General features: G+C 44.0%; 1 protein-coding gene and 1 long non-coding RNA gene across 2 annotated transcripts in view; one reads left to right on the top strand and one right to left on the bottom strand.

Annotated features, from left to right (window-relative positions):
* LOC134077185 (uncharacterized) overlaps positions 1-1189 on the top strand; it is a 1796-nt gene extending 607 nt beyond the window's left edge. Inside the window, exons 2-4 of the long non-coding RNA XR_009938669.1 lie at positions 213-375; positions 570-786; positions 1099-1189. This is a non-coding gene — a long non-coding RNA (uncharacterized LOC134077185). The remainder of the gene's footprint in view (positions 1-212; positions 376-569; positions 787-1098) is intronic.
* grin2aa (glutamate receptor, ionotropic, N-methyl D-aspartate 2A, a) overlaps positions 1-25283 on the bottom strand; it is a 148950-nt gene that overhangs the window by 76297 nt on the left and 47370 nt on the right. The gene's annotated exons all lie outside the window — the stretch shown is intronic.

Genomic DNA, 25283 nt, shown 5'->3' with positions numbered 1-25283 from the left:
TTAATAAAGTTGTTAATAGTGTTTCAATAATATTTTAGTTAACAGTGGGATTAATGTATTCATTATTCTACATGTAGAACTACAAATAAGCACAACCTTGTATTGTAGCAATTTATTGGCACAATTACGTTTTCTGCGATTATTTGCAGTGCTGAGTTGTATCCAATGGATAGTCTGCTACCCTTGTGTCTCTAATAATGTTGTGTCTGCAGGTCGTGGTATCTTCACTTCAGCTGTTTTCAATCAAGGAGACTTTGTGGTGGAGTATAGAGGGGAGCTCATTGATGCAGCTGAGGCTGAACATAGGCGTAAACTGTACCACAGTGCATGTTCAATCTTCATGTTTGACTTCATATGGAAGCGGAAGACATGGTGGTAGGTTCAGAATGACTAATATGTTTAGATTTCTATAGTGAGAAGTCAGGATTTCTGAAGTGAAGACCTCATGTTGCAATTAACTGTGCGTTGAACAGCTACTGTAATAGTTGTATTGGATGTTGCCATTAGTGTAGTTGCTTACAAATTAAAGTACAATTAAAATTAATTTGTCACTATAAACGTCTGTTTAGTGCATGATGTTTGTTAATTTGCAGTATTGATGGAGCACTTGAAGATGGATCATTTGGACGACTGGTAAACGATGAGCACAAGTCACCAAATTGCAGAATGAAGTTGATTGAAGCAGGAGGGAAGCCACATATGTGCCTTTTTGCACTGAAGGAAATTGTGTCCGGAACTGAAATCACCTATGACTATGGTGGGAAGGAATGGCCCTGGCGCAAAAAGGTGGGTCATTTTGATTTCTTCCCCCCCTATGAATTGGAGTCAATATAGCCTATATTTTGACATCTTGATAACAATGAAATCATCTCTGTCTTAAAAGCCACTGTGTGTTAAGCTGTGTCAGTTTCATGATGCCACTGAAATTACACAATACCCATCACTAGCTAGTGCCAACAATTATAACCAAGAAATAGAAGTCTCTTCTTGGTGATATTCAGTCTGGTTTTCGGTCAATCTTGTAATCTTGAATTTGCATAACTCGCCCAGGTGATGCCAGCTAGTTTATCTGTTTACGTTGTCCTGTATGTTTTGTAGGTTCCCCTTACTGTTACAAGCACTGCTGCTCAAGAGTCTATTAAAGACAGTTTCCAAGACCAAATCACGTCATCCACAGTCTTTATTGAAGGTCAGTGGCTGTTTGACTTAATGTTTTATCTAGTTGTCAATGGTATGCTGTAGATGAGGGAGAAACATTTATGCCACTTATTGCATTGAGATGGTTTTACTTAGTTATGGTGGACATATAAACCTATTGTTTCCCAGTGAACCATGTGAACCAGTGATGGTGTGGTTGCTTCTAGAGTGAAGCACAACCCCACCCTCCCTGGCCTTCCTCATACTTTTTTTCTGTATTCTACAGAGACCAGAGAGAGACCAGAAGTCCAGTCCTGCAATATGACACCAGGCAGTTCAGCTTGTGAGGTTAGGTTGAATACAGTTGTCTTTCAAAGCAATAAGTTCTATCAGAGACGGTTTATAAAGCGAGACGAGTCATATGAGGGTCAATCCTGGTGTCCCTGTGACGTAGTGCCACTCCCATTTAGGAGGCAAACGGGAGAAATAAACCTTATCTCGGATTATGACCATTCCCTTAGCCCTACATTCAGCAATGCAAGTAACGAACCCATACAGTATTCTACAAGGCACACGTCTTTCTAACATTCCCACATTGAAATCGTATTTTCCAGCGTGATAAATACATAGAAAAATAACTTTGTTCACGACCTGTCCCTCCTGACCTGACCTGTCTCCGCTAATTGCGCAGGCCACCTGTTATCAACGGCACACTGCTTCTGCTGCTTCTACACTGGTCTACTAGTCACTGATCACGCCCAGATAGGAGGCGGAAGTGGGCACCATTTCATTCCATTGAAAACCCCCTTTATGATTCATCTTCCTTACTATACGATCTTTGGTTCTATTGTTTTACAATGGCTAAGGAAATAAGTAGGAAAGTAGTATTATATGAATGAGAGCACAGTAAAATATAGTGAATTATTTGTAAATAACAATTCTTCCACAAAATATATTTTCTCTAGCTGAATTGTTAGCAAGTAATTCATAAATGCAGACAGCATAGCTTTTCTAATGGTGTACTAATATAGAACAAAATGCAGCCAGAAATGTGTTATTGTGGGAATTTTACAAGAGGATGCTGAATGACAATACATTTAATTGAATTGAATATTTGTGTAAAACTCACATATGCATTTTTATGTTTAACTTGTTTAGACACAGCTCAGTGGTGCAAGCTTCCCTTCTGGCTATCACTCCATTGCAGAGCTTGGTGACGATGCCTATGACTTGGAAGCCAATGTTTTCTCTTCAGACTTATACAGAGGTGAGTCCTTGCTTGAATTAGCAATGTTTGGTAAATACTGGGGTCTTGCAAAGTTCTACGCCTTCATATCCTGTGTTCTCTTCAACAGATGCCGAATTGAGAGCAGAGTGTCAGTCATTTATTCCCACACCAGACAGCCCTGCACATGAGGTTAGTTTGAATTCAGCTGTTTATTTTGGGATGTATGAATGTTTAGAAATTATTGTAGTTTTGTAAGGGACATTTTTATCAATGAATTACGAATCTGAAATCTTTGTCGGGACAGATAGTCGTCACTTAACACTGTTACCCTGGCTACGTCATTTTGAGTGTCATGAACTTAAAAGAACACTTCACCATTTTTTCATATTAAACTACGTTATTCCCTTGATTAAGACGAGTTGATGCATACCTCTCACGTTTCAATGCGTGCACTCACTGGCCTTGGCACGCGGCGCAACTTTGATAGCACTTAGCTTGCCCAGTTCATTCATTAGGATCCAAACAGAGATGAAGTTAGAAGCGACCAAACACCTCCATGTTTTCCCTATTAAAATGCAGTTACACGAGTAGTCACATGACCAAGTATGGTGAGACAAAATAAAACGTGGTGCATTTCTAAGCAGGTAAGAGGGGTAACTATATTGTGTGGTGCAGTAATATCCTCACTCTTGCACTTTCAGTTTCACTTTGCAGTGAGGATATTACTGGGCCGAGTCTAAGGTCCCTATTGTTATTCCGCCACACAATATAGTTATCCCTTTTGCCTGCTTAGAAATGCACCACGTTTAATTTTGTCTCACTATACTTGGTCGTGTGACTACCCGTGTAACTGTATTTTAATAGGGAAAGTGAGGGGTATGTATCAACTCGTCTTAGTTAAGGGAATAGCGTAGTTTTATGAAGAAACGGCGAAGTGTTCTTTTAAAGGTTTGAGTGAGGGTGTCCTTTTAATGTGTAATGGACTGTACCACTTTATGCCTGTTCATCTTTGTATATTGCTGTCCTTTTTTTAGGTGCACTGTGTCAGGGGCCAGTGTAGCACTTCGACTGCAAAAGAGGGGATTGGAGAAGTTAGTGTCCAGCCGCAGGAGGTGTCACCCCCTGTGTTCTCAACAGACTTTGCCAGTGGTCAGTTATAGTTTTGAATAAATGTTGTTAACTTCTGGCAATGCATGTCATGCTTGCTAAAGATCTGCAGCATGAAAAACATGTGGCAATATCAGGCCATTTTTAGTGAGGGATGTGAGTCGGGAATGTTATGGCTATATGTGGTTTTATGACTTGAGGAAAGTTAAGCACTGAATCTCCCTGTGTTCTCTTGTACAGAGACCAAATCGATATTGGAATGCCAATCATCCAGATCCACACCAAACGACTCTGCATGTGAGGTGAGTTTGAATTTATCTGTGCTTTGAAATTTACCAATGATTGAAGTACTGTGATGTTCCATGGAACACAATTTTCAATGTTTTAGTAAGCTTCTTGAAGCTACAGTAGAAATGCAGTCTATTCAGTACGGATGGTCTTTACTAAGCATGGTGTCCCCCTAACACTGGTGTTTTTCTGAGTGTGCCATACACTGGGAGTTCAATAGTGGGAATGTCTTCTATTCAGTATGGATGGTCTTTGCTAACCATGGTGTCCCCCTAACACTGGTGTTTTTCTGAGTGTGCCATACACTGGGAGTTCAATAGTGGCAATGTCTTCTATTCAGTATGGATGGTCTTTACTAACCATGGTGTCCCCCTAACACTGGTGTTTTTCTGAGTGTGCCATACACTGGGAGTTCAATAGTGGAAATGCCTTCTATTCAGTATGGATGGTCTTTACTAACCATGGTGTCCTCCTAACACTGGTGCTTTTCTGAGTGTGCCATACACTGGGAGTTCAATAGTGGAAATGCCTTCTATTCAGTATCGATGGTCTTTACTAACCATGGTGTCCTCCTAACACTGGTGCTTTTCTGAGTGTGCCATACACTGGGAGTTCAATAGTGGAAATGCCTTCTATTCAGTATGGATGGTCTTTACTAACCATGGTGTCCTCCTAACACTGGTGCTTTTCTGAGTGTGCCATACACTGGGAGTTCAATAGTGGAAATGCCTTCTATTCAGTATGGATGGTCTTTACTAACCATGGTGTCCTCCTAACACTGGTGTTTTTCTGAGTGTGCCATACACTGGGGGTGCCTCTCATTTGGCTTATATACGTCCTCCCTTCCGCCTTGATCCTCATTGATCTACATAAAGAATGATGGGGCGGCAACAATGGGATAGTCTATCCGGTTTTAGTTATAGATCAGTGGGAACGCCCCTCGAGCATCGAGGATCGAGGAGAGATGTTGAGAGGCACCCTGGGAGTTCAATAGTGGAAGTCTGAGTGTCCTTCAGACTGTTAATGACATCCACAAAGTCCTTGCATACCATGAGTTTGTCTGTGTAACAAACACATGCACAGATTTTTACCCTTTTTCACAAAATTACTTTAGTTCATTAGAATTGTTTTTACTTTTGTTGCTTTACTTAAATAGATTTCTTAAATATCTTAAATAGTTCATTAACTTATTTCCTTGCTGTTTGCGGTTATGTAGTGCTGTGGCTAGGAAGAAGAGAATAATCAGTTTCATTGCACCTATCAGTTAGTTACTCACTGTTTCGCTAGTGGCCTGTATTGTGTAAACACAGGGCACAGGTTCAGAAACCAGTTTTTAAAACGTCAGAGTTTCAAGTATAAGCATATATGTTTCTTGTGTGTGTGTGTGATGAGTGACATCCCAACAGTTAGCCAAACAACAGGAAGTCAGGAATTGAATAGATATGTTTCACTATAATATCTCAAAAAGTAACTTCTTTCCCCCTTTTTATCTCTCCTGATGGATTTGTAGAAAATGTTGTGTGAAAGTAACAGCCAATTTTTTTTATTTGTTTTTTAATTCATGATATAATTTGTATGTGTAAATGTTAACATTTATTTCATGTTTCACAAAATTTTTGCCACAGTGTACAATTCATCAGCTGGTTTTTGAAATGGTGAGAATTGACGAATGCTGGATATGCCATTCACCTTTGACATCTATCAGATGGTGCGGTCTAAGATGCAAACGTAAGTGTGTTTTTCATCTTCTCCCAATTAATGCATTTCTCAGTATGCCATAAATAGTTTAATTTCATGCCATGAGTCCGTTCCAGTCTCACAACTATAAAGCATAAAACCATGTTGATTGAATGTTTTATCATTTCAAACCATTGGGGTTGAGAACACTGGAGTGGCAGATACAATGACGTACCAAGCAAGGGAGTTTGCAAGCGGAGGCACGTGGCAGAGAACAGTGAGGCATACGTGCAAACTAGTCACCTTTTGGCAAAATGTACCGTTTTGGAATCAAAATAGGCCATTTGCGTAGGCTGGGTAAACCCTGACCTGCCGGCAATTTGGATTTCGCCCTGCAGCTCAGGCTGGATACCTGCACATCTATCTCTCCTGCTTCCTGTCCACATCTTCTGGATCCAGTCACAAACTAGCTTATCCAAAAGGCACACTCAGATCGTTGATCTTTACACTTTTGGATAGTCCTTCAACCAATCAGTCATCTGAACTATGCCCATTGACCACGCCTCTTATGCAGTAGAAATGCAGTGCAGACTCCCCAGACTAATGTTCAATCTTAAAAGATTGAGTTTAGTATGGTGATAGCCAGACTAGCTACAACCTTAAATGCACGCAAATGTATCGCTCTTTCATCCAGTACGCTGCAGCTCGGCGACATGCATTTTTCATGGACTTGGTTTGATGCGCTGTGTGAACATGGAGCAATGTTTATCCTCCTTTGCCAACATTTTTAAAGATTAGCTTGGCAGAAAAGCATAATGCACCAACTTTTCATTATGTCTCAGTGAGTGTCAACACAAGCAAAATGCCCTCAAGTCCGTTATGTAATTACACATATGCTCATAAACTTTGAAGATGAAGTTAAACCTTCATCGAACATGTACATTTCTTAGAATGTCTATATACTCGAAATGCCTGTCCAATATAGCCTGGCTTGCGCCTACCACTTCTCAAATGAGACGTGGTCTGGCAACCAGAAGTAAATTTTCTCTTATTTGAAAAAATGCCCACTTCCGTTCATTGGGCGCTACGGATGTCTATCAAATGTGCATAGCTCATCATCGTCTTGCTTTACCCCCTCTTCTGTGATTGGTCCCCTATCTCAGGCGAAAATTAGGGCAGTAGCTTACAGACTGTCTAAGCAGCGTGAATCAAATCACCGCGCAAGGCAGGATGGGAACACTCAGGCCATGTCCAATAAGCATCTACAAGTGTTTTTTTTTTTTTCCTAATATTTTCTAAATTTGTGCCATCCAATAAGTCACTGGGCCTATCTTTACGCATCTGAGTTGATAATAGATCGAGTGGGCTTTTCAAGTCGCCTTTGAATTTAGAATGTAGTAGTCATGATGAACAAAAACTTTAGGCCTAATAAATCCAGACCTAATTCAATAGATCCACCAAGCAATTGGCAATCCAAATGCTTCTAGTTGTCTCCACAGCTTTTAAATTACTTTCCTTTTATTCCCACAAGCCTTCTTAGTTAATGTAGGATAAACATTTCAGCATTTCTGTTCTTCCATTCTGCCAGGAGTCTTTGGGCCAAGAATGCATTTTGAAACAGCCTATATGGCCTCACACCTTGCACATTACACGTTACAAAAATAATCGGTCTTTGATCAGGTCAGGCTACTAATGTATCTGTTTTACAGTAACAATGCTTTATATTCAGGATCTCAAGTATCTTAATTGTTAGGACGATGCCATATGATCAATCTAATGTGTGATGTGTGGGATCACTACATGCATTTTTAACTTTGAATGAGTAATGTACATGCTCTGCCACTCCAGTGAATTCTACCTTAATGGTGGAAACCTGTGTCCTTTTTGTCTAAACTGAATTTTAGCCATCACTCAAACTGCACATTTGTACTAAATAGTTCATTTTGTTCACATTTCTTGATTTTATATGTTTCAAAAGTGTGAAGCTGTTTGCATTTAATAAGAAAATGAGTATGTGATTAGTCAGCATGGGAAACTGCTCAATTGTTGTCTAACACTGTGGTTTGCCTAATTTTGTCTATGAAGAATGCTGTGGTGTGTGGCATAGAAACTGCCTCCAGAAATCCTCAGAAGACTGGGATATAGATGTAAGTGTACATTGAAGTATATATCAATATAATGAGTTGTTTTTTTAAATTCATTCATTTCATTCCATTCATTTCATTCTACTTTACAGGATGATGTAACATCAGCATCTGATGATGAGTACATCCCAGAGTCTGTATCGGATTCAGAAAGCTCAGGGACAGAGTTGAGTGTTGAGTTGCCTGAAACCTCCAAAACGTCCCATACCACTAACATGCCTGATTTAGGCGATACTTTTGCTGAACAAGAACACATGAATACACAGGATATCTGGAGATCACCGATAGTTTCTACATCCACCAGGAAATTCTTACAAAGTGACCCCGAACCAGAACCAGAAAGCTCAGAGTCAAACATGCAGAAAACAGGAGATGTGAGTACCGAAAAGGTGGATGTTCTTAGCCAAAGTAAATCCCCAACCAATTCAGGAAAACTCCTTAAAAGCCATGTCAATTATTGTTTCCTATGTGAAAAACCTCAAACAAACTTTGCACGTCATCTCGAGAGGCATGCACATGAAAATGCTGAAATTGCTCAGGCACTCCAGTTCCCCAAATCATCAAAGGACAGAAAGGTTCTTCTTGAAAAATTCCGAAACCTTGGCAACTTCAAGCATAACTCAGTCGTTAAAACCACAGGATCAGGCTGTCTTAAAGTGAAAAGGAGTTCCAAACAGAGCAGCAGCTCTGAGACGTATGATTACTGCTTGTACTGTAAGGGTATGATATCCAGAAAAGAACTTTCTCGACATATGAAAAGATGTGCTCTGAGACCCGAGAATAATGTTGAAGAGGGACCCGAGTTGAGAGAGAGAGTCTTTGGCATAGCATCTGCTCAATCTACAATGTCCCAGCCAATTTCAAGTGAACTTTGGTCAGTGCTGGGCAAAATGCACAAGGATGCAGTGTCCTCTGCAGTAAGGAATGATCATTATCTCATGCAGTTTGCCCAGTCCCTCTTTAATAAACATGGGAGTGACAGATCAAAGCATGAGTATATAAGACAGAAAGTAAGGGAACTTGGGAGATTACTTGTGACTTTGCGCCACACAACTAGAATCCATAACATGGAAGAGGCAATAAAACCAGGCAACTTCTTCATTCTTACTAGTGCTGTCAAGAGAGTTTCTGGTTTTGATCACCAAAACAACACATTCAAAGCCCCAAGTTTGGCCCTGAAAATTGGGCATTCTCTCAGAAAGATAAGTGACCTCATGATGTGTCGTGCCCTCATGGAAGAGGACCAAGAGGGGATCGATTCCATCAAGAGGTTTCATACACTTCAGAAAACAAAATGGTCTGAATTAGTTTCCCATTCTGCCTTATCAAACCTGAGCGAGGCCAAATGCAACAAGAGCACCAGGCTTCCACTGGCCAAAGACGATCAGAAGCTACAGTTACATCTTGGTCAGCAAGTGGAATTGGCTAAGGAGAAACTAGCCGATAATCCAGGTGAAGTGGCGCGAATGACTGTAAAATATGTTGAAGATCGTGACATGTCACAACTTAACGATGACATAAGCACTGGGCTTACAGAAGTTGAGAGGAGACTTTGCAAACAATTCGCCAGAGTGGAATTGAGGGGGGAAAAAGGACGAAATGTTGCGGTGATCCTGACTCCTGATATGACCGCTAACCTTTCACCCCTCATTAGTAAGAGGAAAGAGTGTGGAGTTACTGAAAACAACGATTACCTCTTCGCTGTTCCTTGTAGTCTTGGTCACTACAGAGGGCAGTTTGGTCAATTTGCAGATGCTTGTGGAGCCGAAGATCCTCAAAACCTCAGATCAACTAACCTTCGCAAACAGATCGCCACAATAAGCCAAGTCATGAACTTGAAATATAATGAACTGGACCAGCTGGCCGATTTTCTCGGCCATGACATTAGGGTGCATATAGAGTACTATCGACTGCCCCAATCAACAATTCAGCTGGCTAAGATCTCAAAACTGCTTATGGCTATGGAGAAGGGAAGTGTGAAGGATATTCAAGGAAAATCTCTTGATGGAATCGGTGGTATGCATCATTTACATTTTGTTGAATATACCTGGTGTATGTGTATATGGTTGATGATGTAATAACATTTCATAACATTTATACATCGTCATTTAATAGATGACACAGAAGATATGGATACAGGATCACAGCAACTCCCCGATGTTTCCACTCTGCAAGGTAATGTTCAAATGGGGTCCCAAAATGCGGATTTTGTAATTCTATAAGTGAAATATTTAAAATTGGCTTCAAATGTGTAAACTTTTTATTGCCTACCCTCCTTGCTGTGTAGTTGATGCCATTGTTTTTTTGTTTTGTTTTGTTGTTAGACAATGAAGAAATATTGGCTTCTGCCACTTTTGGATCGCCTCACCTCTCCGAGACCGCAGCTCAAGGTATAATCTCAATAATGGACCCAAAGTTTGCCCAACATATCTCATGTAATGAGCTGGGATCTGTGGGTTCATTAGAGTATATTAAAATTGTTTTAGTCAGGAATTTGCCAGTAGTATGTTTGTTAGAAACTTTGTTAGAAGCATAACTTCTTTTAATTTCTCTTCATTGTGACACATATGCTTTATGGTTAGTATTTTGATTGTATTGGTGAAATATTTAAAGGAACACTCCACCGTTTTTTCATATTAAACTACGTTATTCCCTTAATTAAGACGAGTTGATGCATACCTCTCAGGTTTCAATGCATGCACTCAAAGGCTCTGACGCACGGCGCTACTTTGATAGTACTCTAGGTAACCCAGTTCATTCATTAGGATCCAAACAGAGGTGAATTTAGAAGCGACCAAACACAATCATGTTTTCCCTATTAAAATACAGTTCCACGAGTAGTCACACGACCAAGTATGGTGAGACAAAATAAAACGTGCATTTCTAAGCAGGTAAGAGGGATAATTATATTGTGTGGCGGAATAACACTTGGGAGTACTTTGACTCGGCGCAGTAATATCATCACTCTTGCACTTTCAGTTTCATTTTGGAGTGAAGATACTACTGCGCAGAGTCGAAGTGCTCCCAATTACTAGTCCGCCACACATTATAGTTCTCCTTCTTACCCACTTAGAAAAGCGCCATGTTTTATTTTGTGTCACTAACTAGTCGTGTAACTACTCATGTAACTGTATTTTAAGGGAAAACGTGAAGGTGTTTGGTTGCTTCTAACTTCATCTCTGTTTGGATCCTAATGAATGAACTGGACTAGCTAAGTGCTATCAAAGTAGCGCTGCGCACCAGAGCCAGTGAGTGCACGCATTGAAATGCGAGAGGTATGTATCAACTCGTCTTAGCTAAGGGAATAGCGTAGTTTAATATGAAAAAACGGTGGAGTGTTCCTTTAAAATAGGCTTTTTTATACATTAAGATAACAGCCTAATGTTATTTCAAATATTTTCTATTGCCTACCCTCCTTGCTGTGTAGTTGATGAAGTTTGTTTTGCCTTTTTTGTCTTGTTTTCAGACAATGAAGTAATGTTGGCTTCTGGAACTTGTGGATCGCCTCACCTCTCTGAGACTGCAGCTCAAGGTATGGTTATGGTTATGGTTATTGCTTTTGCTATTTGGAAGATGCCTTTGTCCAAAGCGACATACAAATAAAAACAATACAATAATTAATTTAACAGCGAACAATTTCAAAAAGTTGGTCAGACTACAGTAGGGAGAATAGCAACATAAACAATATCAATTCAAGCAATAACCTAATGAAAATAAACAATTAATATAGGGTAACAGCAAACAAACAAAGTCATTCGATCAATCATATTATAACAGGTATAATGTCAATAATGGACCCAAAGTTTGCCCAACGTATCTCATGAGCTTGGATTTTTGGGTTCATTAGAGTATATTAAAAATGTTTTAGTCAGGAATTTGCTACTAGTACGATTGCTATCTTTTTGTCATCTCTCTTCATTGTGACACATATGCTTTGTGATTTAGTATTTCGATGTCTTAAGTAGTTTGCATGATCATTTTAAAACAACAGGGAAGACTTGGCCTGTGTACATCTACATCATTTCCTAGTAAAATTATCACTCAAGGTATTGTTGCAGTCACGCTCTCCATCCAGTTTAACAACTTTGCCATGAGTTTTAGTTATTAGAATACAGAATTGTCTGTCTGCTTGTTATGTGCATGGCAGTAGAATATATTAGTTTTGATTGGTCCGCAGGTAGGCTCTTTAAGCCCATACACTTATACTGCACAATTTTTTTTTAGATGTCCTGTGGAACTCTGTCTGTGTGACTTCTAGTTCACCTCATCTCCCTGACTCAGTCACTCAAGGTATTATTTAAATGCTCTCCATCACTAGGCATGCTTGCTAATGTGCAGTCTACACCTACATTATGTTTGGTTAGACATATAAAGAAGCTGGATGTATTTTGTGTTTTATTATCACACACATTTTGTCGACACAAGTTCCAGTTTGTTTGGCAATTTTGAACAGCAACATCCCTGCCTGCATGTACTGTACACGTTGAAGGATCTTTTATCTTTTCATTTCTTCTCATCTTTTTTGTAATTGTTCAGGTTTCCGTGTTTCATCAAGACGGTGTGTGAAGAGACCATGGTCTAAGGAGGAGATACAAGCTGTGATGAAACATATGAGGCCTTTTATTGAAAACGGTGTCACTCACCAGTGAGCAGTGCCTGAAGTGCAAGGAAAAGGAACACCCTGTGTTGAAGACGAGATCCATTCAAAACATTCGAGATTTTGTACGCAACAGAGGCTTGACTTTTAAAAGGCATTCAAAGGCTAAACACTAAATGCACTTTTGGCTAGCCTGAGACTTGGGTCTAATTTTTTCTTGCCATGTTTTATAAGTTTATGTCTTGTTCTCAGAAATTTAGGTCACTTAATTTATATTGCTCACAGGCAGATGTTTGTTTGTTTGTTTTGCTTTGTGGTTAGCCTGGACCTTTTAATGTAAGGATTCACTTTTATTTTGCTTTATTTATTTCTACAATGCTGTCCTTTGCTAAGGAACAGAATCTTGAGGTGACCAAATACAGTTCAGTGATACAGCAAATATTGTGTGGTGTGTTAATAATGACAAACCTACAAAAAAAGGCTCTCTTCTCAGGTTATGTGTGATTCTGTGCAATGGGCAATGGCAGACCCTGGACACGCCAGTTGCAGTGGGGATGTGAAGCATGATTGCAGGTTGGCAGTTGGTTCAGGACATGGAAACCTCCATAATACTAGTGAGGAAGGATACAAAGATAAGTGCTGGTGGGGTTGTGTAGCTTGACCGTATTTGATTGGAGGTGCTGATGTTTTCTAGATGAAGAAGTGTAGAATGGCGTGATTGTGCACCTTATGTACATTATTTGCAAATTATATCCCGATGTGATGAGTTATTTACACTTACTGTAGTTCAACTTATGTGCCAAATTGTAATGTACAACTGTAGGTCAACAAAGAAAACAAAATTACCTCTTAATATATATTCAATATTATTATAATGGTGTGCCTTAGTCACTTTGGCCTAGTAATCCATGTGTCCTCTCAAAGCAGGTTATACTCGGTGTATGTGTGTGACCTGGCCTTACAGACCTTGTGTCCTTTCAAAGCAGGTTATACTCAGTGTATGTGTATGATGACATCACTGACCTTGTACACCACACTGTCCTTATAGACCCTGTTTTAGAAAAGTCTTTACAAACCACCAAAAAGTCTGAAAAACGGCTTTTTTTTATATCTCAGGTTTGGCAAGGAAATCTTTTAATTTTAAACGTTGTATAGGTTCCCTGATTTTTTTCATGACGTTTGATATGTGTTTCGTAGCTCTAGCACCACGGGAACCCTGTGTCCCTGTATCCCTGTGTTAAGTCTGATTTACGAAAATTTTCGTAAATTGTCCTCTTAGCCCGACAAACGGGTATAGGTGTGTGTGTGTGTGTGTGTGTGTGTGTGTGTGCGCGCGTGTGTGTGTGTCTGTGGCATGCGTGGCCCCTGTCTCATGTCTGGGAATGGGGGGTGGGGGGGTGAGTCACTCAAGGGGCCCAGTTGCCCCTCTCACTGCCCCCCTCGGATGCGGCTCATCCCCCCCCACCCCCACCCTGCCCTCCTGGGCCAACAGGGGCGGCAGAGGAGCACCAAGCAGGGGGCTAAACACTGCTGTCACACAGCCTACTATTTTTGTCTCATTCTCTCTCTCTCTCTCTCTCTTTCACTCTCTCTCTCTCAATCCCTTTCACTTACTCTCTTTCTCTCACTCCTCTCGCTATCTCTCCTTCTGTCTTCCCCTATCTCTCCATCTCATCTCTCTCTCTCTCTTGCTAGCTGCGTCTCTGTGCCTTTGCTCTCCCGCCTCTCCTCTCCCAGTCCTTTAGCTTTGTGCCGCTACACCTTTCAAGTGTCTCTCGCTTTTTTCGCCTCTCCACCTCTCTCTTTCTTCTCCCCCCGTTGTCTCGCTCCATCTCCATCTCTCGCTCGCTACCTGTTTCTTTCTTCCCCCCATGTTGTATCGCTCCGTATCTCTCTTTCTCACACACTCTCTCTCTCTCTCTCTCCCTCCCTCTCTCTCTCTCCCTCTCTCTCTCGTATGAGCAGGGCGCCACTGTTGGCATCTCATCCCAGGCCTCATCTGCCATGCCACTGAGACTGCAGTGGCACTTTTGAAGTTGTGAGATAAGATAACTCTTTGATTGGTCATGGCGTTTCAGAAAGGGAGAAGGAGAGAGGAGAGAGAGGGAGAGAGAGAGAGGAGAGGAGGGGAGAGGAGGAGGAGGAGGGGGGGAAGAGGCAGAGAGCGTGATAGAACAAGAGAGGGAGAGAAGGTGGGGACAAGGAAGGGGAGAATCGGGGAGCGAGCTGGAGAGGAAAGACAAGAGGGAGAGAGAGTGAAAAAAGAAGGATCGAGAGAGAGAGAAGGGGCAAGGACGAGAGAGAGAGAGATGGAGAGATGAAGAGGGAGAGAGAGAGAGACATTAATTTTCCTCGTTACGCCCACATAAGGAATAGATGACACAGACTCAGCCTCAGCTTTCCTCTCCAGTCGGAGAGCGATGCTCAGAAGGGGAAAAAAAGAGCGAGAGAGGGTTTGGGGTGGGGTGGGGTTGGATAAGGGGAGAGGATGAGAAGAGGGGAGAAAGCGCACCCCCCCTACCCCTACCCCTACCCCCCCACCCCATCCCCCCTAATTTGCAAATCAAAGAAATGTGAGCCAGATATTTATAGCCAAAACAGCCTGGGGAGATATATCCCAGTTTCTTGTGTTCAACACTTTCTTGTCAGCGCCTCACTGGCATGCAACATCTTAGGAGCCTGACGTCAGTCCTGCAGTCTCCTCGCCCAACGCAGGGGAGGCTTTAAATGACCTTGAGTCTCTCTCTCTCTCTCTCTCTCTCTCTCTCTCTCTCTCTTCATATCTCCCCCATCATGCGTTCAACAAGGAGTCATGTTCAAAGGCTTCTCGTTCATCAAGAGCAAAAAGATGCCAAAAGATGGCCTCTGTGCCGTGCCTTCAAATAAAGAAAACGTTTTGGTTTCACGTCCTGTCAAGAGCGCGGACCTGGAGAGTCTTTGTTCAGAGGGCGCTATGGGTCTGACCCCGGATCTGTGAGGACACGGGCGAGGACATTTGCATCTTGCCATCCTCCTGTCTGAAGACAGTGGCTCCAGGTGACTGAGTCAGAGAAGAGAGAGAGAGAGGGAGAGAGACAAACGGCAGATTCCTCCTCTCTCTCTCCCTCCCTCTATCCTTCTCTCTCTCCCTCACTCCCTGCCACATATAACCACTGCTCAAGCAAGGGCAGCAAGACCCTGTCTTCTCCACAGCTCCATGCAGACTAAAAAAACAAGGGCGTGCAGAATTTAAGGATGGTGCTGCAGAAGAATTTCGGGTGAAGGAATTTTTGCTCTCAGTAGTCTCATGTGTCAGAATGGCATTGCATTCCTTTATAGTCTGATGACCCATGTTCCCAATCTCTCTCTCTCTCTCTCTCTCTCTCTCTCTCTCTCTCTCTCTCTCTTGTCTTTTCCTCTCGTAAATGTACTGGTAAACCTTATCGGTTAGTAGTTTTAATGGTTATGTGTTTTTCTGTGAGAAGATTAGGTACATAATGGTGTTATAAAGAGTTAAACCTCTCTTCTCTCTCTCCCTCTCTTTTCTCTCCTCTCCTCTACCCCCCACCCCCACCCCCTTCCTGGCACCCCACCTCAGTTAAACCCTCTCTCCTCTTTCTCTCTCTCTCCCTCTCTCTCCTCTCCTCTCCTCTCTACCCCCCACCCCCACCCTCCTGCCACTCCCCCCCCCACCCTGTCCCAGCTACAGTTCATCAACTCCTCAAATCTCTGAAGGCGAGCGTGACTGTCGAGCCATAAAATCTCCCACCTGTAAAATCCATTAGGCAAGACATCTTCAACCTGTCAAACAAGGATAGGAATCAGAAGGTACAAAACACGGACAGCTATGCCCGGACCTGACCAGAGCCGTCATGGCTCTCCTGTGCCTCCAGTTGCCCCTGTTAGCTTTACCGGCATCCCCTAACAGCATCGCTATCAGCTATTCGAAAAGATATATAAACATTCAATATCATTGACGCACATTTTTTTGTCAGCCTGAGCAGGATGTTCATTGGCTGTATGTCTACACGCCAAGTCATTTATGCCCCCTGCTGTCTTCCCCCCCATCGATTGCTGTTGTTTTCCCTGAGGCGCGAACAGTAAACATAGTAAGGCAAATAAATAAACAAACAAACAAATAAACAAATAAACAACCACGATAACTGATTAGAAATCACGGCTCTCGTGAAGTCTGAAACCAAAACTATCTGCTTGAGGAAATGAGACGGAATAAATTTTGTTTAGAATGCAAATGGTCCTACTACTCTATGTATACTACTAATGTATACTATATATAGACTGCATACTACTGTCTACACTGCAGTATATTTCTTGTCCTGTCTATGCTCCACCTGTCTATACTTTTTATATCACATTCTACTTTTCTGCTTTTTTTGCACCTCTGGTTAGATGTAACCTGCATTTTTTTTCTTTGTACTTGTGCTCTGTACAATGACAATAGTTGACAAGTTGAAAATAATCTAATCTAACCTAATCTAATCTAATCTAATTTAATCTAACCTAATCTAATCTAATTTAATCTAATCTAATCTAGCCTAATGGGGAAAGGTGCTGGAGATGAGGAGTGCCGCCCTTTAACAGCTATAGGACTGGGGTGAGAAGGGGCCTAATGAGAGGATTGCATTGGTGAACTGATGAGTTGATGGACTGGGTACAGAACTTCCATTCATTCACTATACAGTATGTTAGACATGGTATGGTGGACCAGTGGTAACGTCACTTGACTGACCATCGGGTCAACCCAAGTCTAATGTTCTGAACCCACCATCTAGAGGCTGTGTCACTTTGGATAAAAGTTCAAGGAGAGTAGCTGTGTGCACATCCCACCTTGCAGGTGCAGGACAAATGTAGAGTAATATGGAAGAAAAAGGTAATGTCCGCAACACTGATAATTGCTCCCGGTTTAATGAAAAAAATGCAACGTTTCGACCCTACTGGGTCTTCATCAGGCAGACCCAGTAGGGTCGAAACGTTGCATTTTTTTCATTAAACCGGGAGCAATTATCAGTGTTGCGGACATTACCTTTTTCTTCCACTTTGGATAAAAGTGCCACAAAATATCAGTCAACGTTTTAACTTTCAGTGAATCCCTATGAGGTGGTGACTCAGTGTATAGTACACTATGTGCTGAATGCGTGGGGTGGGGTGGGGTGTGTTTAGTCAGGGCTGTGGGACCAGTGTAGTGGCTGTGCTGTAGGAGCAGGAGCTGAGCTGAGCTGAGCTGGGCTGGGTGGGCAGATGTCTGACCAGGGCACTAGCTGAGAGGTGGAGCTGATGCTGGAACAGATGGGGTGGCTCACACATCCACACACACACATGTCCACACACACACACATCCACACACACACGTCCATCCACACACGCACACACACACACACACACACACACATGCGTGTACACACACATCCACAGACATACACACACTTATACCCCCACACACATACTGCCACAGAAAACATAGCAATACAAAGATTTATTTCTACTTACAACCAAGAGCCATGAGACAATATAAGAGAGGGTGGGCCGGCAGTCAGAGAGTCGGAAAAAGAAAGAGAAAAGGGGCGATAGAGAGAGAGAGAGAGAGTGAAAGGGGGAATGAGAGTGGAGGAGATGGAGGGAGGGATGAGAGCGGAAGGGGATGGAAGAGAGTGAGAGGGAGAGAGAGAGAGAGAAAGAGGGAATGAGAGTGGAGGAGACGGAGGGGCGGAAGGGGATGGAGGAGAGCAGGATTTGCTCGGGGGAAGTAAAAGGCCAAGATGAGTTAACCTGTCAGACCTCCGGCTCATCACCTCCCATCAGTCAAATTGCTTGATGGCCATGACATTTATCCAGCCTAAGACGCTAGCCTCCCCCACCCTCTCTCTCTCCCCCTTTCTCCCTCTCTCCCCTTTTCTCCCTCTCTCTCTCTCTCTCTCTCTCTCTCTCTCACATACACACACACAAACTTACTGTGTGCATGTATTTGTGTGTAGTTTCAGCGTGTGCATGCGTGCATGACTGAGTCGGTGGGTGTGTTTGTGTTGTAAGAGAGAGTGTGTGAGTCTGTGAGAGAGCATCTGCCTGTGTGTGTGTGTGTGTGTGTGTGTGTGTGTGAGAGGCATTAATGAGTGAGCATGTGTTTGCATGCATGTATGTTGTATGTCTATGTACATGTGACTACATGCAACAGTTCATGTCAAGGAGTCTTGTTTGTATGTATGTTTGTATGTGTGTGTGAGCATGTGAATATTGCAGTGTGTGTGTATGTGTGTGTGTGTGTGTGTGTCTGTCTCCCTCTCTCTGTGTCAGAAGTCAATCAGCCGTCATCATCCGAGGCATCCAATTGTGCATAATTATATACACACCCACACACACACACACACAACACATACGCACACACACTCATGCACACAGACAGAGGGGCTAAAACGGTCACACACCATGCACTCAGAAATTCGTAAACACATGACACACACACACACACACACACACACACACACACACACACACAGAGAACATAAAAACACACTCAGTGATGCACTACACTGATGCAATGCCAAACAGAGCAAAAATAACAAGTCGCACACTGAGAAATGCACGGGCTACATAATAATGTGATTATTGCAGGGGAATATGTGTGCAACCAAATCGTGAGCTTCTCTTTCATGGATCACAAATGCACTGTCCCGGTCCTTGTAATGCTCTCATAGAAAATGCATTATGTTTATTTTGCATTTTGCTCAAGTCTCTTCTGCTGTTTCTCCCTCTTTTTCTGTCTTGTTTTGCTTATTTCTTTATTTTTCATCCCCCCCCCCCCCCCCTAACACGTGTCAAATGTGACAGAGGCTATTTGCCGAGCTAAAAATAGTGTTCGTTCTGCAGTGTGTGGTGCCTCTTCCCCCAGACTGTCTTCCGTGTCAGAGTCGATTGGAGGGCTTTTCTTTTCTGCTTTTCTGCTCTCTCTCTCTCTGTCTCTTCTCTCTATCTCTCTCTCACTCTCTCGCTCTATTTCTCTGCCTCTCTCTCTCCTTTTCTCCTGTCGTCATACCTGACGTGTCTCTCTTCCTCTCCTTCTCTCTCTCTCCCTCTCTCTCTCTCTCCTGTCGTCATACCTGACGCTGTCTCTCTCTCTCCTTCCTCCTTTTCTCTCTTCCTCCCCCTTTCTTTTCATCCTGCTCTCCCCCTGTCAAACACTACTGGGATCTCTGTGGCTCTCCTTATCTGTGTGTGTGTGTGTGTGTGTCTGTGTGTGTGTGTGTGTGTGTGGGCAAATGTGGTCAAGAGACAGAAAGACAGAAAGACAGAGAGAAAGAGAGAGAAAGAGGGAGAGAGAGAGAGAGGGAGGGAGATGGAGAGAGTGAGAGTGAGAGAGAGAGAGAAATCAGAGGCAGGGTCTGAAGCAGGATAAATTTACAACTTCATTATGAAATAACTCAGAGCGCCGTGCAATCTCAGAGGACATTTACAGCAGGCCCAGGAGAGCTCGGCTCTCCCTGCTGGACGCTTTGTGAGCGGGCAAGCACGCAGGGAGTAGGCTGCTGTAATTAACACACACACACACACACACACACACACACACACACACACACACACACACACACACACACACACACACATTCAAATACACACACACACACACACATTCACACACACACACACCACCTATATCACAGAAAGAACTGCGCCCGTGACAGCAGCCACCATGCACCATACGGTAACTGAACAGTGAGGTCATGAGCCAAAAGCTCTGACAGCAGCAGCTGATGTTGATGGGGACATGGGCTGTTTTATGACATCTCAGTCTGCACACTCACACTATTTAGATGCTGTGTGGTGCTGTGTGCCAAAGATGAAAAAAACACAAACTAAATAGCCCCTAGTGGACCAGCAGAGGGAGAGAACAGCATGAAGCATTCTCAAGCTGGGAAGAAGGACGCCATCCCATGGGAAGGCTGAGACTCATTTACATCCATGAGAGGCAAGTGACCATTGAATTCCACATCACACAACATTAGGCTGTTAGGAGTTCTAGGCTGTTTGATGCCCATATTGAGCAATGGAACAGAATGACAAGTGTAAACACAGTCACACTATTGGCAAGCTAGCTGACGTGAACACTCTCAACAATCGCTGACTCACCACGATGAAAAGACTTCCAGCAGACATTGTTGCCTCGCAGACAGACACACTCTCAATTACAGCTTGCATATTCAAATACAGAGCATATTTCACCGGCAAGACCATTATTGCTACACGATGTTACGCATCGTGGACATTTTTATTTATTTTTTGATGACTACATGTCATTGACACAAGCAGTTTTATCATTGACTCCATATTGCGATGGTTACTGTTTCTTTGTGTGTGTATAGGGTAACTGTGGTGAAGTCACGGTCCTCACACAAGCTAAATCTGAAATAAGTTAATTGCTTTTGCTTTCAACACTCAAGTCAAGTCAGAAACCTGATGAATATAGCAGAAGCAGCAGAGTATTTAATTGAGATCGGCCCTGCTCGTGTGATCCCTGTTCCTCAGCAGCATCTCTAACCCATTCAGACACACACACACACACACACACACACACACACACACACACACACACACATTTTAGTACCCACAGAAATGAACCACTCAGGTAGCCGTCGCCCTGGTCAAACCCCCCCCCCTTTACCCCGTCCAGGTGATTGAAAAGACACGGCCCTGGCAGGGGCGCTGGGCACTGGGCACTGGGCACTGCCCGCGCGGCATCGCCGTGCCTCCGCAGTGGCCTCCCTCGAGGGAGACGTGGGCTCCTGTGGTGTTTGTTTAAAGGCAGCAAAGCAGGCACGCTTCAAAGCATTTATGCTTCTGAAAGCTGCATAGTCAAGTGTAAGCAATGCGAGCAAGCAAGCAATCCCATTTCTCTTCCCTCTCTCTCTCTCTCTTCCTATCTCTCTATCTCTCTCTCTCTCTCTCTCGTTTTCTCTTCTTGGCAGAGCTACCTTTGCACTTTGTCAGCAAACTTCAGATCAATGCTATTTGCTTAAGGGACGGAGAGAGAAGAGAAAGAGAGAAGCTTGAAAAAAAAAGGGCTGGACCACATGCCAGAGAGTTAGAAAGACAGAGAGAGAAAGAGAGAGAGAGAGAGAGAGAGAGCGCATGAAAGAAAGGGAGCCCAACGGAATGAGAGAGATAGACAGAGTGAATGAATGGACGCAGTAAAGAGAGAGAGAGAGAGAGAGAGGGAGAGAGAGAGAATGACAGAGAGAATGTGCTGGCCTTATCACACTTCCAATCCAGAGGCTCCCAGAATAGCCCACTGCTGCTCCGAATTACAGTTTTATCCCACCAATCATCCACTAACACACTGTAAAACTGCAGAGCTTGATGTTTGCATGGAGATGACAGATTTCCACAGAAAGGGGCCAGGGCATTTTCTCTTTCTCCCTCTCTCCCTCTCTCTCTTTCTCTCTCCCTCTCTCTCTCCTTCTTTCTCTCTCTCTCTCTCTCTCTCTCTTTCTCCCTCTCTCTCTCTGGTAGCACTGCGGCACAGAAGATGTGCTGCACTCCTCTGCTCCATCCTGATGAGTGTCGAGTGGGAGGGTGGGGATGACGTTGGGAGTTGAGGGGTTGATGGTGGTGGTGGATTTGGGGGTGGGGTTTGGGGTGGGGGGGGGTTAAGTGTTAGGTGTGGCTGACGGACCCCATTACTGTCTTCCTGTGGGCAGAGATTATCTCTTTATCAGAGGTGCCATGATCCCATTATAACGGTCCCTTTCACCGAGCCCTGCCACTGCCCCGAACTCAAGACTGATCTCCATAAGACACACGGCCTGGTCTACAAGGCGGAGGCAGGAGATGCCAACAAGCTTCTGAACAGACACACCGGGAGAATTAGAAAGGACTGTAGCTACAGTATGTCCTTTTAAAATGTGTGTGTGTGTGTGTGTGTGTGTGTGTGTGTGTGTGTGTGTTTAAATGTGTGTGTGTGTGTGGGGGGGGGGTGTATGAGTGGGAATATATGAGTGACTATGAATGAAAAAAGAAAGAAGAGACAGACTGTGTGTGTGTGTGTGTGTGTGTGTGTGTGTGTGTGTGTGTGTGTGTGTGTGTGTGTGTGTGTGTGTGCTGCCAAGCTCTGGGGTGAGAAGTGGTGACGCTGGAGTGGCTGTAAATCAGTGAGGTACTGTAGCAGCGAGTGATCTGCGCCCCAACACGTCCCCCGGGAGCCCAGCCCAGCCCAGCCCAGCACAGCCCAGCCCAGCACAGCCCAGCACAGCACAGCCCAGCCCAGCCCAGCCCAGCACAGCACAGCACAGCACAGCCCAGCCCAGCACAGCACAGCCCAGCACAGCACAGCACAGCACAGCACAGCACAGCACAGCACAGCCCAGCACAGCCCAGCACAGCACAGCCCAGCCCAGCCCAGCCCAGCACAGCACAGCACAGCACAGCCCAGCCCAGCACAGCACAGCCCAGCACAGCACAGCACAGCACAGCCCAGCACAGCAGCAGCCGACTCCCAGCTGCTCTGACATGCAGGCATCTGTAAAGACTCTGACTGCCACTCAACTACAACCCAGCAGTATGAACACACACACACACACACACACACACACACACACACACACACACACACACACACACTGCTCCACTACTGGCATGGGCAGAGGTGGACATCCTGGTCTCAGAATGTAAAAGTGCTGTCCTGCCGCATATTTGTTTGAAGTATTTACTGACCCAGCTGATCTTAGTTAGCACAACCCTTCAGCCAGCTCCACCAGATCAGCTAATCAGTGATATCAGCTCTTCTGCACAGACATGATGGAACACATGACAGTTTCACTTTCTGAAGCAAGGATGTCCACCTCTGCATGAAAGCACTAGTGTTAGGATATCCCCAGATATCCCAGTAAAAATCCCCTAAAAAAATAGAAATCCTCTGTAAAACACACACACACACACACATGTATGTTTACATACAGTACATACATGCATACATACATACATACATACATACATACATACAAAAACAGCAAAACGTTTGTGGTCTTATGGTCCTAACCCTAACACATTCAGAGAGAATCACAGCTATCAGCACCTTGCATTGATTTTAGAAAAGTATTTGTAACACTATACATGGCCAGTCTGCCCACACTTAACAGACTTAACAGATGTTATGTAAAACTGTTGTTGAACAATTACTGAACCCTCACCTTAGCCGTAGCCATAAATTGTATCCAATAGTGTCAACAGAGTTTGCAGATAACCTGAGCATCTGTTATAGTCTGTGGGTGGAGCCTCCGACCAAAGTGTGACCACACAAGCTAATGATGTGAATTATGGCTTTTGATATCACAGTCATTTAGATACTCTCTTCAGATCCCACTGTCCAACTGTATATACACACACACACACACACCTACACACCTACACCCCTACACACACACACCTACACACACACACACACACACACACACACACACACACACACCCCCATATCAAGCTGCTGTAACACAATGCGCCATGGGGCAGACGAGGGGACCCAAACCGACTCTCTCCTGACGTTGTTGTTGAGGAAGTCAGCATGTCTCCCCCCTTCTGCCTCCGTTTGTGCTGACCTCTATAAACTCCCGACATGTCTAATGTGTCTTTGTTTGGCCTGTGACAGAACGTTGCATCACAAACAGATCGATGGCAGGCCGGGAGGGTTTTTGGAGCGGGCCGGGGGGGGGGGGTGGTTGTGGGGGGGTAGGATTGGGTTTGGGAGGGGGGAAGGGGGGGGGGTGGAGTTGAGCAGTAGCAGTCACTGGAGTTGGAGTCAGTGAACGCACCCAATCCACGCCAATCGGAAATAACAGCCCTCACTGTCACTGCAGTGTGGCAGTCAGTCAGTCAGGCCAAGTCAACGGGTGTGAACATTCTGCGCATTTTTTCCTCGCGCTCCCTCAACAGGCATTCTATTTTCAACACTAAGCCAATTCCTTCTTATCAGTCTATTAAGCTGCTTTGCATGTGTGCAGTGACGTACGCTCCTCTCTCTCTCTCTCTCCCTCTCTCTCTCTCTCTCTCTCTCTGACACAAACTCTGTCGCTCTCGCACTCTCCAAATTCTCAAGAGCTCCGTCTGATTATTTATTCTCTCATTCATTTATTTATTTATCACTCATTCTTTTGTCAACAAGCTGTCAAGCGTGACTGTATTCTGGGCACGTCATCTTACAAAGGAGGAAAAAAAAGTCACAAAATGGCTTTTTCAGACCCACACCTGTATACACAGTGATATTAAAACCAAACTAACAACCCTTTTCACACGTCGCTCCCAAGCGAGCCAGTTCGAGATCACGCGTTGTGCTTTTTTTTGTCTGGATTAGCAAAAAAGGTAACATTAGGCAATGCGACTCCTGATGGTGGTGGAGGAGGTGGTGGGGAAACAATGGGCTCTGAATGGGTGGCGCGCTGCAGTGGGTGGTGATCGGCATGCAGCGCATGTCCCTGCTGTGCGGCTAGCGCTGCTGCTACTGCTAACTGCTGCTGCTGCTGCTGCTGCTGCTGTGCCTGTGCCTGTGGATGGAGAGGTGGGTGGAGGTGGGTGGAGGTAATGCTCCTGGGGGCCCGGGGGCGGCCCTAGCACCACACCGAAAAAAAAAACCTCCACACATCTCATTAAGGAGCGTGCAGCTGCAGCTGGAGCTAATGCCTGCCTGCAGTGCAGGAGACAGGGCCCCAGGGTCCCGGAGAGAGAGAGAGGGAGAGAGAGAGAGGGAGAGAGAGAGAGAGAGATAGAGAGAGAGAGGGGGAGAGAGAGGCTAAAGAGAGAGAGATAGAGGGAGAGTGGATGTTTGTAGACACGACTGCTCTCTGTGTACAAACAGGGACAAGTGCACACAGGGACTCGCAGGCATAGGCACACACACACACACACACACACACAATAGCCCTTACTGCGCACCTTATTATCTCAATTCAATTCAAGGGAGCTTTATTACCATGACAAATATTGTTGCATTGCCATAGCAGAACATTTAGACATAAGGTTTGCACTCTCATGGCCACTCTCTTTTGCTTTGTTTCTTTCTTCCTATCTTTGTAACATTCCTTTCTCTCTTTCTCTCTAATTCTTTCTTTCTCTCTTACTGTGTTATACA

The sequence above is a fragment of the Sardina pilchardus genome, chromosome 3 (assembly GCF_963854185.1).
Source record: "Sardina pilchardus chromosome 3, fSarPil1.1, whole genome shotgun sequence".
Taxonomy (NCBI): domain Eukaryota; kingdom Metazoa; phylum Chordata; class Actinopteri; order Clupeiformes; family Clupeidae; genus Sardina; species Sardina pilchardus.
The sequence above is the reverse complement of the archived record's forward strand: the minus strand, read 5'-3'. Positions and strand labels throughout refer to the sequence as shown.